General features: G+C 38.7%; 1 long non-coding RNA gene across 1 annotated transcript in view; it reads right to left on the bottom strand.

Annotated features, from left to right (window-relative positions):
- LOC308618427 overlaps positions 1-13819 on the bottom strand; it is a 67574-nt gene that overhangs the window by 20489 nt on the left and 33266 nt on the right. Inside the window, exons 3-4 of the long non-coding RNA XR_014016009.1 lie at positions 11515-11756; positions 7539-7635 (exon numbers count right to left, since the gene is read on the bottom strand). This is a non-coding gene — a long non-coding RNA (uncharacterized lncRNA). The remainder of the gene's footprint in view (positions 1-7538; positions 7636-11514; positions 11757-13819) is intronic.

Genomic DNA, 13819 nt, shown 5'->3' with positions numbered 1-13819 from the left:
GGAACATTCCTACCAACAGCTACTGAAAACATTTCCTTCTTTAAGTGCACTTGGAGCACTTACAAAACTGACAAATGCTGGACAGCAAAGCAAGTTTCAGCTGCTTTTACAAGACTGAAATCTCACAGAATATGTTCCCTGGACATGGCAGAATTATGCTAAAACATTAATATGAATAGAAATGTAGATACCACTAGCAACAAGTTAACTAAAAAGTTCACAAGTGGCTTCCCTGGTGGCGCAGTGGTTGAGAGTCCGCCTGCCGATTCAGGGGACACGGGTTCTTGCCCTGGTCCGGGAGGATCCCACGTGCCACGGAGCGGCTGGGCCCGGGAGCCATGGCCGCTGAGCCCGCGCGTCCGGAGCCTGTGCTCCGCAACGGGAGAGGCCGCAGCAGTGAGAGGCCTGCGTACCGGAAAAAAAAAAAAAAAAAAGCACAAATATTTGGAAATTAAGAAATATAACTCTAAATATCTTGTCATACAAAGAAGAAATCAGAAAAGAAACTAGAAAATACCTTAAACTGAATAATAAAGAATAAGTCATCTCCTCTAAGATGTTTTATGCTATACTAGTTTGCTAAACCAAAGATAGTCAGTTTTTGTTTAAAATAGTAATATTTTTCTTATCCAAAAAAGAGCTATACATGACCAGGTAAAAAATATCAAGGTCAACACAAAGAAACACCAATTCTAACTGCTTCAAAAAACAAGGGCCAATCTTTGGATGCGTCTTTAATTTGCCCAGTGCTACACAATGTTAGGAAGGAAATTAGTCCAGCTGAAAGGTTCGAATGCATTTTTAATATGCACCTGATGGTGTTAACTCAGATTCATTAAACAGTACTTCTCTCTGTTAGAGCAAAGAGCAAGAAATAACTAAAGCCTTCTGGCTGAGTGACAACGCACGACAGTACAGGAAATGTCACCCAACGCAGATAAAATACGACAGATGAGGAGCTGTAAGTGTGAAATAGACTCAAAGAGTTTTAAACTAAGCATTTCAGTAACCAACACCATAAGGAAGGAGTCCCTTGGTCAGGAATTTAGAAATGAGACATTTGGTGTCTGTTCCAGGCTACACATTTTCAGCAAAAGAAGTCTGTTCTACAATCAGAATTCCTAATTTGAGCTCCCCCACTGATTACGCTGTGTCCTTGGGCGAAGCATTAAGCGCAGCTGATCTTCGTGAAAGAGGGCATATATCAAACATAATAGTGAACGTGGATGTGCTTTGTAAACTGTAAAGGGCTGCACAAATGTTAATGATTACTGTGTCATAGCACTGTCTCAGCTGAACTTTTACTGATGTCACTGCATGAGCACAAACACTCTTGGAAGGTTTTTGAAGTAACCACTTAGAAACTGAATATTCTGTACTATACCACTTCCTGTCCCTTTTCAAATTCTCTCTCCCTTCTTTGCAAATTACTGATGTAATAACAATAACAGTGGTGGTGAATTGAGCATATAATAATGCGGCAGGCTCTGTGCTATGTACTTTACACATGTTATTATTAATCTCCAACACTTACAATAACCCTTCAAGGTAGAGATTTTCCAAATTTCTCAGATAAGGACACCTGGCACACAGAATTGGTGGCATTTAAGCCTGGGGCGGGGGTGAGAAGGGTGGCCTGGGGATGAGGGGTGGTATAAAAAAGTCCCCCTTAAAAAAAAATACCAGGGAGTGGAGTGGAGGGACAAGCATGCATATTTCAAGAAGGTTTCTGGAGTGATTCTGTCTTCTCTGGTCTTCTGTGGAGAGCTAAACTACTAGGCTAATTAATCTGGTCAAGCTGCTAGAGAGAATAGAATCTGTACTCAAATCCAGGCCTCTGCTAGCAAACTCATGCTTTTTTCCACTATATTCAATGTATTATATAAATTTAAATTTATTTCTATTTCTTCATCATTAGTAATAGATGATCTTTGTAGAAAACTTCAAATATATATAACTTTGTAGCACAACTTCACCTATAAAATATTTTTGCCAAGAACTTTTAACATGAATCTAATCAAACATCTAGACTTCCAGATTACAACAAATACACAGAATACAGAAATAAGTTACATGACACCATAAGGAAACAATCAGACAAATCTAGAATTTTGTATGTTCTGTAAGACAATGAGCCTGCACTTTTCAAAAAGTGAATGTCATTAAAAAAGAAAAAGTGGGGGAACAGTTCTATATTAAAAGAGACAGAGGAATAAAAACCAAATTAATGTGTGAACCTTGATTGGTGAACCAGGATTTGATGAAGAGGGCAATAAAAGACATTCTTGGGATAATTAAAGAAATCTGAATATGGAATAGACATTATATAATTCTATAGGATTGGTGCTAATTTGGGGGTGGGTCACCTAAGTTAGGTGTGATAATGGTATTATGGTTACTTGTGAGAGTGTACTGATTCTTGGAGATGTACGTTCAGTTACTTAGAGGCGAAACATGGTGTCTGCACTTTTAAATGGTTCAGAAAAACGTGTGTGTGTGTATACACACATATATATATACATATGGGTGTGTATATATATCCATATGGGTGTATATACACACACACACACAGAGAATAAAAGATGTTAACAGTTGGTAAATCTAGGAGATTTAGATGTTCAAGTTACTGTTCCTTCTGGTTCTCTATATGTTTGACATTTTTTAGGGGAAAAAAAAGAAATAGATAAAAAGACTATTAGCTTCATGAATGCTGGACTGAAACATTCTTGTTCACTCTTGCCTGGCTCATGGAAGATGAGCTCACTGAAGTTCACCAAGCTGAACTTCTTGCTCACTCCGTAGTGCCTGGCTCATGGAAGGTGCTATAAATAACTGCTGAAAGAAGAAACAAGTCAGGGAAGGAAGGAAAGAAGGGAAGGAGATGGGGAGGGAAGAAAAGAGGGAGAGAGGGGGGAAGAAAGAAGGCCATCCCTCCTGCCATCACCCGGGCACCCCCAGCATGAATGTGATGGTATATATCTTCCAGGAATTTTTTCACCACAAGGATAAATCCATTTTTTGAAAGTGCTGCATTTGTAGAATTACCAGGTTTTAGAACCAAAAGCACCCTGGAGACCGTCCACATCCTAATAACAGCTGAAGAAACTGAAGCCCAAAAGCAAAGTGCCTAAGGTCACCCAGCAAGTCAGTGACTGAGGGGGTAGTAGCTGTCCCATGACCAAGGCTCCTCCCTTCACACTAAGTTGTCTTGCTCCCATCTTTGGCTAAACTCTAAATCTACCTATTACATTTCAATGTAACCCCTACAAAGAGCCATACTTAGTTACTCACAGGCTTTCATTTTACTGAAAGTGAAATTTTGCCCAGAACAGCAGTTTTGAGAACTTGTCAAACTTGTGGAAGTACAATTCCTTAAAGGACCAAAAAGTAAATACTGATGTCATGCACTGTGCTAGGAGCTTCCATTATTGTATTTAGTTCTCCCAATAGCTCCGTGAAGTAGGCATTATATTTTACAGACAAAGTCTATTGCCTATAACCTGCCTCTTATGGCTAAAAGGTAACTTCAAGGTAGAAAAAGGAAGAGAAAGGAGAGAAAGAATAACAAACAACTGGATACATCCATGAACGCTGTGAGCATTTAAAACTGTTTCTTGATGAAACAGAATAATTATGCATATAATCTTATGATGATGAAATTAATAAAAAGAGAGGAAAACTCACATGTTCAATAAGAAACTGGCTTAGTAAAGTGACAAATCCAGTGATAAATTATTTGATAGAAAGAAAAAGAACACTAATTAGAATATAGGTATCCACAAGTTAAAATTTTTTAATAGGTAAGCATATATATGCACTATAATTTATTAGATAAAAGATACTAATGCAATTCATTTTAGGCTCAGTAATAATATGTGTTTCATTCATTACGTTTAGTATTTCCTTTAAAAAAATAAAACCAAAAACTCCCCTCTTGCAAAATGAGCAAAAAAATGACAATAAAAAGTGAAAGGAATGAATGGTAAAGTCTAAAATTTAAGAAAATAATCCACAAAAGTTGAAGTAATGCTTGCTTCAAGAACAATTTAGCATTTACCAGTAGTGAGTTATACTTGAACAGAACTACATTTGATCTGAGATGTTTAAATGAGCAATATTTTAAATCTAGTTTGTAAGGACTTTCCCGGCCTCTCTGTCCTCTTTTAATCATATCAGGATGTTAGAAGCAATCAGAAGTGTTAACATTCAACTTATATGTTAATACTATTTTTTCCTCTTAAAACCTTGGAGAAATATTATTTCTACCAAGAAAAATAAACTAGACAATTGAAGACAAAGCTCCGTTTCATTTGAAAAGCAAAAGAGATGCAGGAATTTTGAACTGGCTTGTGAGAGCATTCAGAAAATTACTCCAGTTTTAAGTTTTGCAGAGATAAAGGTTAAAAATTTAAAAAGTAAAGTACTTAGGCAAGAGTTTGCCAGCTGTTAAATATTATACTGTAATAGAACTACAGGTTTGAGTAGAACTCTACATTGACTAAAACAGTCCTCTTTAAAATGATTTATGATGTGTATGTAGTGATTTATACTAGATCTTACCATTTTTCTTTTAAGCATATACATTTTAACTGAAGAAATGAAAAACTTTATCATAATAAAAGATGATTTCTTAAGAATGGAAAAGGAAATAGTCTTCGATATTCTATCAATTAGCGAAAATTTTCCAGGAGTTTTAAGAATATACTTGAAAAAATTATCTGATGTATTTATTAGAAATCATACCTCCTTATGGATGAAAGTATCATTTTAACATGCTAATCAGTGACTAAAGTGTTTGATGACCTGATTTTTCTACCTAAATATTCACTTACATGCTCAATTTATAGAGCTCTAGAATCAGGATGGGTATTTGTCTTCAGAGCATGAAAGGTTGTGTATCAACCAGGGACATCTTTACTTAGAGACGGCCTATTGTGTACATGATACGACATTAGGATAACCTTCGCCACTAGCACCTGATTTTCCACCATTAGATGAAGCAACTTTATGTAGGGAAGAAAGTTTGGACCAAGCATCAGAAGACCTGGGTTTTAGGCTTAACTCTGCCAGTAACAATCACGGCAATACTGGTTATCCCAGGCTGGCCTCAGTCTGCTTATCTGCAAGAATCTGCAAGGTTAGGTGGCTGGACTACATCAGTGTTTGTTGAACTTGTTTTAAAATCCACAGATCCCTTCCTTCAAACAAGACTCCCACAGTACCTGTCACATCAAACTGATAACAAGGAAGCGACTCTGGTTGAAGAGGATTGGGAGGTCGAGAGTGGATCTGTCCACAGCATTTCCAGAACCCCCAGGAAAGTTCTATAAAGCATCTTGGTGGCTCCCCCAAGCACAGTGTTAAAACCATTAGTTTAGTTTTACTTTAACACAAAAGTCATTAATAGACCACCCTCTGCTAAAGAAGGATAATAAACAAATTTTGCTTTGTCTGCCCAGTGTTTATTTATTTATTTTAATTTAAATATCATTAGGTGGGCTCGCACCCTCCAGTTTAGCCCAGTCTGTACCACTCTGTTGCTGACATCACTGGGCTTTTCGCACACACATTCACGCTAACTCTTAGGGGGCTGAGGGGGGCTGAGTCTGTGACCCTGTGATCTAAAGTCTCCTTCACCAGTAACATTCTGTGATTAATATTGTTGTTTAACTGAGCATTGCTTTCTAACTGGTTTCCTTTTTTAAAATGCAAACATTTCTAAGGAGGGTAATGCAATCATTCCTAAACAATTTTAAGGTGAATGAATTTATCAGAATTTCCTCTCTAACTAGAGATACTGAAAATCACAGTTACAGTAGGGACTCATGGGACAGGTTACTGAAAGGTAAGAGAAAAAGGGAGGGGCAGGCACAAAAGATAAATTTGATTATCTTACCAAAATTCACTTGGGGGCTCATTGGAGAAATGGTTAATTCCAGGGAGGGGCCAGAGGGAATACGAGATGAGCCAGTTGCTACAGAAACTAAGGTAGTGCTTCAAAGCATCATGGAAACATGTCAAAAAGACAAACAGATTGAAGGGGTGGTCACTGGCCAAATTTGAGAAAATTTAAGCATCAAAATTAAAAAGGACAGAAATAGATTATAACCCACTGAATAACCTAAGAATCCATGAGTTCAGACTTAAATAAGCAAAAAAAGTAAATGCAGAGAAGGAAAGCTCTTCCTTACAGCAAAATGCCAACTAATACATCTAGAAGGAATGATGGAGTTAGAACATCATCAATCAGTGCAAAGTAGTCAGAAAAAATTTTATAAACAGGATAGTGACACAGTCTCAAAAGATTTCCCCACAAAACACTTGTAATTTACAAAGAGAAAAGCTGTAACTTTACAGTGGAGTAAGCACCTGAACCAAGTGATCAAAGTTAACATCACAAATGGCCACTGGGTACCCCCGATATGGTACACTGACAAGGACAGGACCTCACCTCAATGGTATCTCCACCAAAAATACATAACCCAAGTCTAAACATGAGGACATCCTAGTCAAACCCAGAATGAAGAGTCTTCCCCCCACCCTCCCAAAAAAGAAAGACAAAGCAAAAAAAATGGAGTATTGATCTGCCCTCTTTAAAAAATGTCAAGTTAAGACAAAGGCTCAGAAACTTTTCCAGATTAAAGGAAACAAAGCAGATATTACAACTCAGTACAATGCACAATCCTGGATTACATCCTGGTCTGGGGAAAAAATCAGCTTACAACTAATTATTGGGACATCATTGGGACAATTGAGAAAATCTGAATTTAAATTTGGACTGTGGTTTATATTATTAAAATACCTGATTTTGATAAAACCATGGTTATTAAAAAGAATGTTATTCTTAGGAAAATAACAAAATATTTCAGGGTAAAGGGGTACAACGTCTTCAACTTACTCTCAAATGGGTCAGGAAAGAAAGAGAGTGTGCAATATAGACAGATTCATAGAAAGAGAGGTAGTAAATGGGGCAAGATATAAATATGAATCTCAGTAAAGGGGATTTCTTGTACAATTCTTGAAACTTTTATAGATATTTGAAATTATGTCAAAATAAAAAGTTGCCAAAATGCTAAAAGGAAAAATTTTCGGGGACTGACTTGACCATCTACAGTTCCCTAAACCCCGACTTGAGTGACTGATCAGGACCAAGTAGGAAGTACAGGATTTAAAATGTACCACCTGCCAAACAAAATGGTATTTGACAGATGAGGTAAAGCTGATGCTAACAGAAATACTGGTGATACAGGAAATATTTAAGGTGAAAACTTCTCTGAAGGTAAAAGTTCTGTACTAACTTTTTAGACCCAAGTTTCCTTGACATGAAAGGGAATAACCGTTCCTGAAACATCATTCTGGAATGGGTAGGAACAAACCCAATATGTTTCCTTTTGGCCTTCTAGTTTAAAGTTAATACTTTAATAATTTCTTTGAGTCTCCAGTTGGTTGCTCTCAGGCTACAGATGGACCACCACCAATATGTAATTAAAGGAGAATAACAGATAGTTAGAATATGGATCACACAGGTGCTGACTTACAAATGCAAACGCTGTAGCAGAAGATTAAGCTCCCAGGAGGCTGGAGGTGTGCGTCTCTGCTTATTGCCATCATGATTCATTAATGGTCAAAGTAACGCTGAGATCAATATTCCTGTAGTCATGGGAATGAGAAAAAATGATTAGCACCAAAATAAGATACAAAGACAGTCTCAAAATCTTTTTCCTTACATAATTAAGAAACCAGTCATTGTCATGAATTTTAAAACTGAGATTTTCTTAGCTGTTCCATGTTCAAGAGGTTGCACAGCTTAAAGGACCTTGAAAAGAACTGCTGTTCCCCTAGATAATATCATACACCAAAAGAGAGAGACAGTGAGGTCATTTTGGGTTTTTTTCTTCATTTTAGTGGTACAGAAATGGAAGGAAGGATGCTGGGATATGGTAAACACCACAGAAGGCAATGCAGCATGTGATGGTTTCACAAGAAGTTCAATCCTGAAATATGCTTGAAGAAGACATACAAGTGAGCCTTTAGTAAGATCTGGGTCTAAACCACTGGTTCCAATGCAGATTCCTGGGCCCCAGTAGAGGGGGTCATATTCACTGGGACTGTGTTTGGAACCAGGGATTCTGCATTTTTAACAAGTATTGCAGGGACCAGTCACTGAGAAATATTAAGAGCGGCAACCATTACTGTTTTTATGAATCTAATTACTATAATATAATACTTACTGTGTTAGAGTAGTAAATACACCTTACAGTAAGTTAAACAGTATACAAGAAATGATACAGAGAAGCTTATGATGATCCCTACCCAACCCTAATTCCACCTCTTGTGAACACTGTTTTAAAGATTTTTGCTTTTAGCTCTTCTGGTTGCAAACACTCCCCTGATTTGCCCTAATTTAAAAAAGTAAATACCGCTCTTTTACAATATACTCATGTTGTAGATAAATTAGAATAATGAATATTTGAAATAGTGTAATTGGCCTATTAGGTAAGTACCAATTTCGTGTGAAATTTGAAATAGTTTAACTCTTGCCAAGAGTAATAAAGAATTGCATAATTTAGGGCTTCCCTGGTGGCGCAGTGGTTGAGAGTCCACCTGCCGATGCAGGGGACAAGGGTTCATGCCTTGGTCCGGGAAGATCCCACATGCCGCAGAGTGGCTGGGCCCATGAGCCATGGCCACTAAGCCTGCACGTCCGGAGCCTGTGCTCCGCAATGGGAGAGGCCACAACAGTGAGAGGACCGCGTACCACAAAAAAAAAAAAAAAAAAAGAATTGCATAATTTAAAGCTAGTAGGCAGTTTGTATGGCAACTGTGTTTACGTGTGTGGCTATGTGGCATGCCACTCTAGCCAGTGATCAGAAATACAATGGAGCTTGTAATTACACACTCTTTGATAATGGAAATTTGGATATGCCGAGTTTGGTGACTGGCTCCTGTCCTCCTGGAGCCAGTTCACACTGGTCATTTCATGAACTCTGCACTAAGTAGGTCCCACACATTACATGACTGAATTTTTTGGACCTCAATTATGAAGTTACAGCAGAGTTCTACTTGCATCTGCCATCATTTAACAGGTGCTTGTTAACATGCTGCTATTTAAATGCACAGGAACGTCTAGAAGTGATTCAAGTGACTTTTGTATTATTTTAATTTTTAGAGTTATAATATTAAAATAGTTTTTCTCCTATAACAAGGTCATCTAAGCTTTCATCCAGTGGAGGCAAAACCCTAATTCTGAGAATATATTCTTGGGGAACAGAAATTAGATATAATAAAATACCATAAAGAGGCCACGTGGCCATATACCATGCTATTAATTTTGGAGAGAGTACTCTGTGAAATATTAGAGATAATTCTGAGAAAAACTTAAAAAGCATTAAAGCAGATCAGGCTTTAAGTTTGCAAGTATAATCTTATAACGGGGCATGGATAATGGAATGGGAAAAAATGTCATGGCTGCAAGATCATCAACACCATAATGTGTCCTTAAGCTATAGAGATTGTTGATACCTGTGCTCTGAGATTGTGCCCACGACCTTCAACATATGCCTATGAAAAATCACTCATGAATTATACATTCTTTGAATATGTGATTCCTCTTTTCAATTTCTTGGTTATGGATGGCCTCCAGTTACAAAAGATAAGCATTTAGCTCATTTATGTTATCTTCTTCTTCCTCCCAACTCCTCCCAGTTTGGGGTAGTTATATCATTATTTTTAAATTTTGTTGTGGTTACCCTTGTAACTTTAAATATTATGTTATGCCTCAATTTCTCATTCTGAAAACCTGAGTATCTTGACTTCTCATTATAGAAGTTGAGGGTGTCAGTGATACTATTCTTCTCTTCGTATTTCCTTCATTTTACACTTCCCACCTTCGGTCAGCTATACTTTCATATTATGAAGATTAATGTTTGCCTCTTTTTTCTGCAACATAGCCAAGATCTTCCTTACTCTGTCCATTGACTGCAAGAGTTTAAAGCCAAAGTACTTACATTATTAAGACTACATCAACATTGTGCACTGCCAAGCTAAGGAGCATGTTAGGATTGCCACTTCCTTTTCTATGAGGGCACTGTCATAACTCATCTACTCAAAGGATAATGTTTTAACACCATGTACTAGTTTTTCTCTAACAGTCTATATATTATTGAAAATCATACATATTCTTCTTCTTCAAAATTGGACCATAACATTCTCAGTTAGCTTTTTGGTTTTTTCTGGAGTTCTTAATTGCCTGTCGTTTTTATTGTCTAAATATATACTTTATCATAACACTCAAGTCTTTTCTGCTTTTTGTTTCTTTTTATTTTTTGTTCCCTCAATCACACCATGAGCTGCAGGGAGTTCTCTTCTGCCCAAGAGTCCTTACCTTTGGAGCTCTTCATTCTCCTGCTCTAAACTGGAAGACTTTGTATTATACTCTACTTCTGTTTCCAATATTAGGACCCTCACCTTCTTCTTTCTTGGATAATATCCTCATTCTGCTGGAATACATATTCAAGTAACTTCTTAAGAAAGGAGTCTGGGAAGTAAACTTTCCAAGTGCTGGTTTATGTGAAATGCCTATATTCTACTCTTTGAATGATAGGTTGGCTGAATATAGAAATTATTTTTAAATTCAATTTCCCCCAGAATTGAAAGGGCCACTCTATTATCTTCTAGCAGCCAGAGAGGTTAATGAGAATTTGGCTGCTCAATTTTCATTCCTCTGTAGGTGGCCTAATTTTTCCCTCTGGAAACTTTTACAAATTTCATTTATTCTTAGAGTTCTAAATTTTTACAATGTTGTATCCAAGTGGCTTATTTTCCCCATCTACTGTACTTGGCCCTCAGTGGGCTCTTTTTTTTTTTTTTTTTTTTTTGTGGTACACGGGCCTCTCACTGCTGTGGCCTCTCCCGTTGCGGAGCACAGGTTCCGGATGTGCAGGCTCAGCGGCCATGGCTCATGGGCCCAGCCGCTCCGCGGCATGTGGGATCTTCCCGGACCGGGGCACGATCCCGCGTCCCCTGCATCAGCAGGCGGACTCTCAACCACTGTGCCACCAGGGAAGCCCTCAGTGGGCTCTTTTAATGTAAACATGTATGTCCTTTCCTGGGAAATTTTCTTATATAATTTCTCTATTAATTTCCCTTTTGCCATTTTCTCTGTTCTTTCCTGGATCCCATATTATTTAGCTGCTGGATTTCTTAGATTGGTTTTTATATCTCCTCTTTTCTCTCTCATACTTCCCCTCTGTAGTAGAGAATGTTATTTGTATCTCAACATCTTCTTTACCTCTGTCATCTTCTTTGTCCACATCAACTGATTAAAATAACAATAACTATCACTAATAACTATGTCAACCTGGAGCAGAATCTTTGTTTTTATCACGCTGAGTGCCTCATCCAGAGTCGTGCCCACCCAATTGTTGATCTAGGTAGCATCCTCTTGGAGAGTTGATGCTGAAAATGTCAGGGGATGGAATAAAAAAGAAAAGAAAGCAAACAAAAAAACCTTACTGAAGTCCAACTGTAGGTACTGCTTTCCCCTCTTGCATCAGGCATCAGGCTCATCATCCTCTCTTGGTAAAATTAAATTGGTCTGGCATAATTTGTACTTCACAAAATCATGTTGATTACTGCGCAGTACCTTGTGCTCTTTTAGATGGTTGCAAATTGATTGTTTGATGATTTGTTCTTGTATCTTCCCAGGTATCCAAGATAAGCTGAAGAGTCTATAATTACTACAGTTGTGCTTTTCTCTGTTGAAAAAAAAAAAAAACAATGATACTCCATCTGCAGATTCTACTTGTCAGGACTTTCTCCTGTCCAACCTTCCTCTTCTAAAATAAAGGCTGGTGGTCTTGCAATTACAGTTGCCAATTCCTTAAGCGCCGTTGGATGTGAGTAATCAGGCCCTGCTGATTTGAATGTACTGAGCTTTCTGAAGTGCTCTTCAATCACTTCTTTCCCTTTGTTTGCCTTTGTATCTCCAATAAGATAGCACTTAATCTGGTTTAGTTTCCTTATCATTGCTGATTAAAAGGAAAAAAAACAGCTAAAAACACAGTGAAAGCCTTTGCTATTAGTTATTTTTTAATAGGTTTTGTTTAGCAGTACTTGTTAATAGTTTTGTTAATAGTTTAGTCGTTGTATTTGCATCCTATAAATTCTTTCTGGTATTCTTCCACCCCTCCCTCCCTGCTTCCTTCTTGCCCTCCCTTCCTTGCTGTTTCCTTCCTTCCTATCTCCCTCTCCTGCCCCCAACTCTCTCTTTTTCTTAAATTTTTTATAGAGGGTGAGGTGAGAAGGTAGGAAAAACGAAAGAGGCGAAGAGCTCCATATAACTTTATGACAGAGATATTTATTAATCACCAAATATCCATGTGCTCCCCCAAATTTTCCAGCCTCCTTATAGTTGGGGCAAGAAGCATATGACTAGTTCTGGCCAATAGGTACTTAAGAGCCATGAGTTCCCCTTGTCCTCTTTCCTCCTGCCCAGGTGAGCTGGGAGCCACATGTTCCAGATGGTGCCCCAACAAAATGCAAGTGGCCTGAGTCATCACTTTGGTAACCGAGACCCCTGAGTCATCATTGGAAGGCAACAGTCCTAGAGAGCCATAAGACACCCAGAGGCCCATGTGTTAAGCAGCTAAGATTTAGGGGTTTATTTTTGCAGCACCGTCTATCTTATCTTCACTAATACAGTACCAATTTCTGGACCAGTCAGATTAGGTTTTGCCAAGGGAACAAATTAACCCTGAAATCTAAGTGGCTTAACATAACAAAGGCTTAATTCTTACTTGTGGTATGTGGTAGCTAGTCTCCAAAGAGGGCTCCCAGTGACTCTTACCTCCTGGTAGTCACACTCTTGTCTAGTCACCTCCCAGTCTGTCTCTGTGCTGATCCCATGACTCACTTTAACCAAGAAAATGGAGCAGAAGCCTTAGGAAATCTTGACAGCCTCTGCATTTGAAGTCACTCATGATATAGGAAGTCTGACTGCCACTGCCACTGCCAAAGAGAGGCAACGCGCAGATGGCTGGAGAATGAGACTCCACGTGGAGGAGCACTTAGGTGCCAGACCTCAGCAAAGAGGCCATCCTCAGTTCAATCCCAGTCAAGCTTTCCAAGGTCTCCAGCCCCAGCCACCATTTTGACTACAACCACATGAGACCCTAAGTGAGAAGAGCAGAAGAAATGCCCAGTGGAGCCTAACCAACACACAGAAATGGGAGATAAAACAATAAATTGTTGTCTTAAGCCATTCTGTATGGGATGGCTTGCTGGGCATCGCTCACTGAAGCATGGTATACATCCAGTGTTGGTGTAAAGGGGTTGAGCTCCACACAGACATTCATGGAACCATGTTGATACAGGTTCTCCCATCTTGTATCTGCACCACTGGTAACATGTGACCTCCTTTATTGGAGTGGTGCAGTGGCAAGGAAAGAGAGGGCTGCTGGTTGAATACCAACTTTTAAATGCTTCCATCTCTGTCCCCAGGCCACTGGTCAGTGAGAAATGTGGGGGAGTAAATGGAGAGCCGATGGGCATTAAATGTCTCTGCTGCAGATCTTGCCACCTAAAATTTGTCTTTTATTCCCCCTAGTTTTTTTTAAATTTATTTATTTATTTTATTTTTGACTGCATTGGGTCTTCGTTGCTACGCATAGGCTTTCTCTAGTTGTGGCGAGTGGGGGCTACTCTTCGTTGTGGTGCGTGGGCTTCTCATAGCAGTGGCTTCTCTTATTGTGGAGCATGGGCTCTAGGCACACGAGCTTCAGCAGTTGGGGCCCGTGGGCTCTAGAGCACAGGCTCAGTA

The sequence above is a fragment of the Mesoplodon bidens genome (assembly GCF_964165515.1).
Source record: "Mesoplodon bidens genome assembly, chromosome: 6".
Taxonomy (NCBI): Eukaryota; Metazoa; Chordata; class Mammalia; order Artiodactyla; family Ziphiidae; genus Mesoplodon; species Mesoplodon bidens.
The sequence above is the reverse complement of the archived record's forward strand: the minus strand, read 5'-3'. Positions and strand labels throughout refer to the sequence as shown.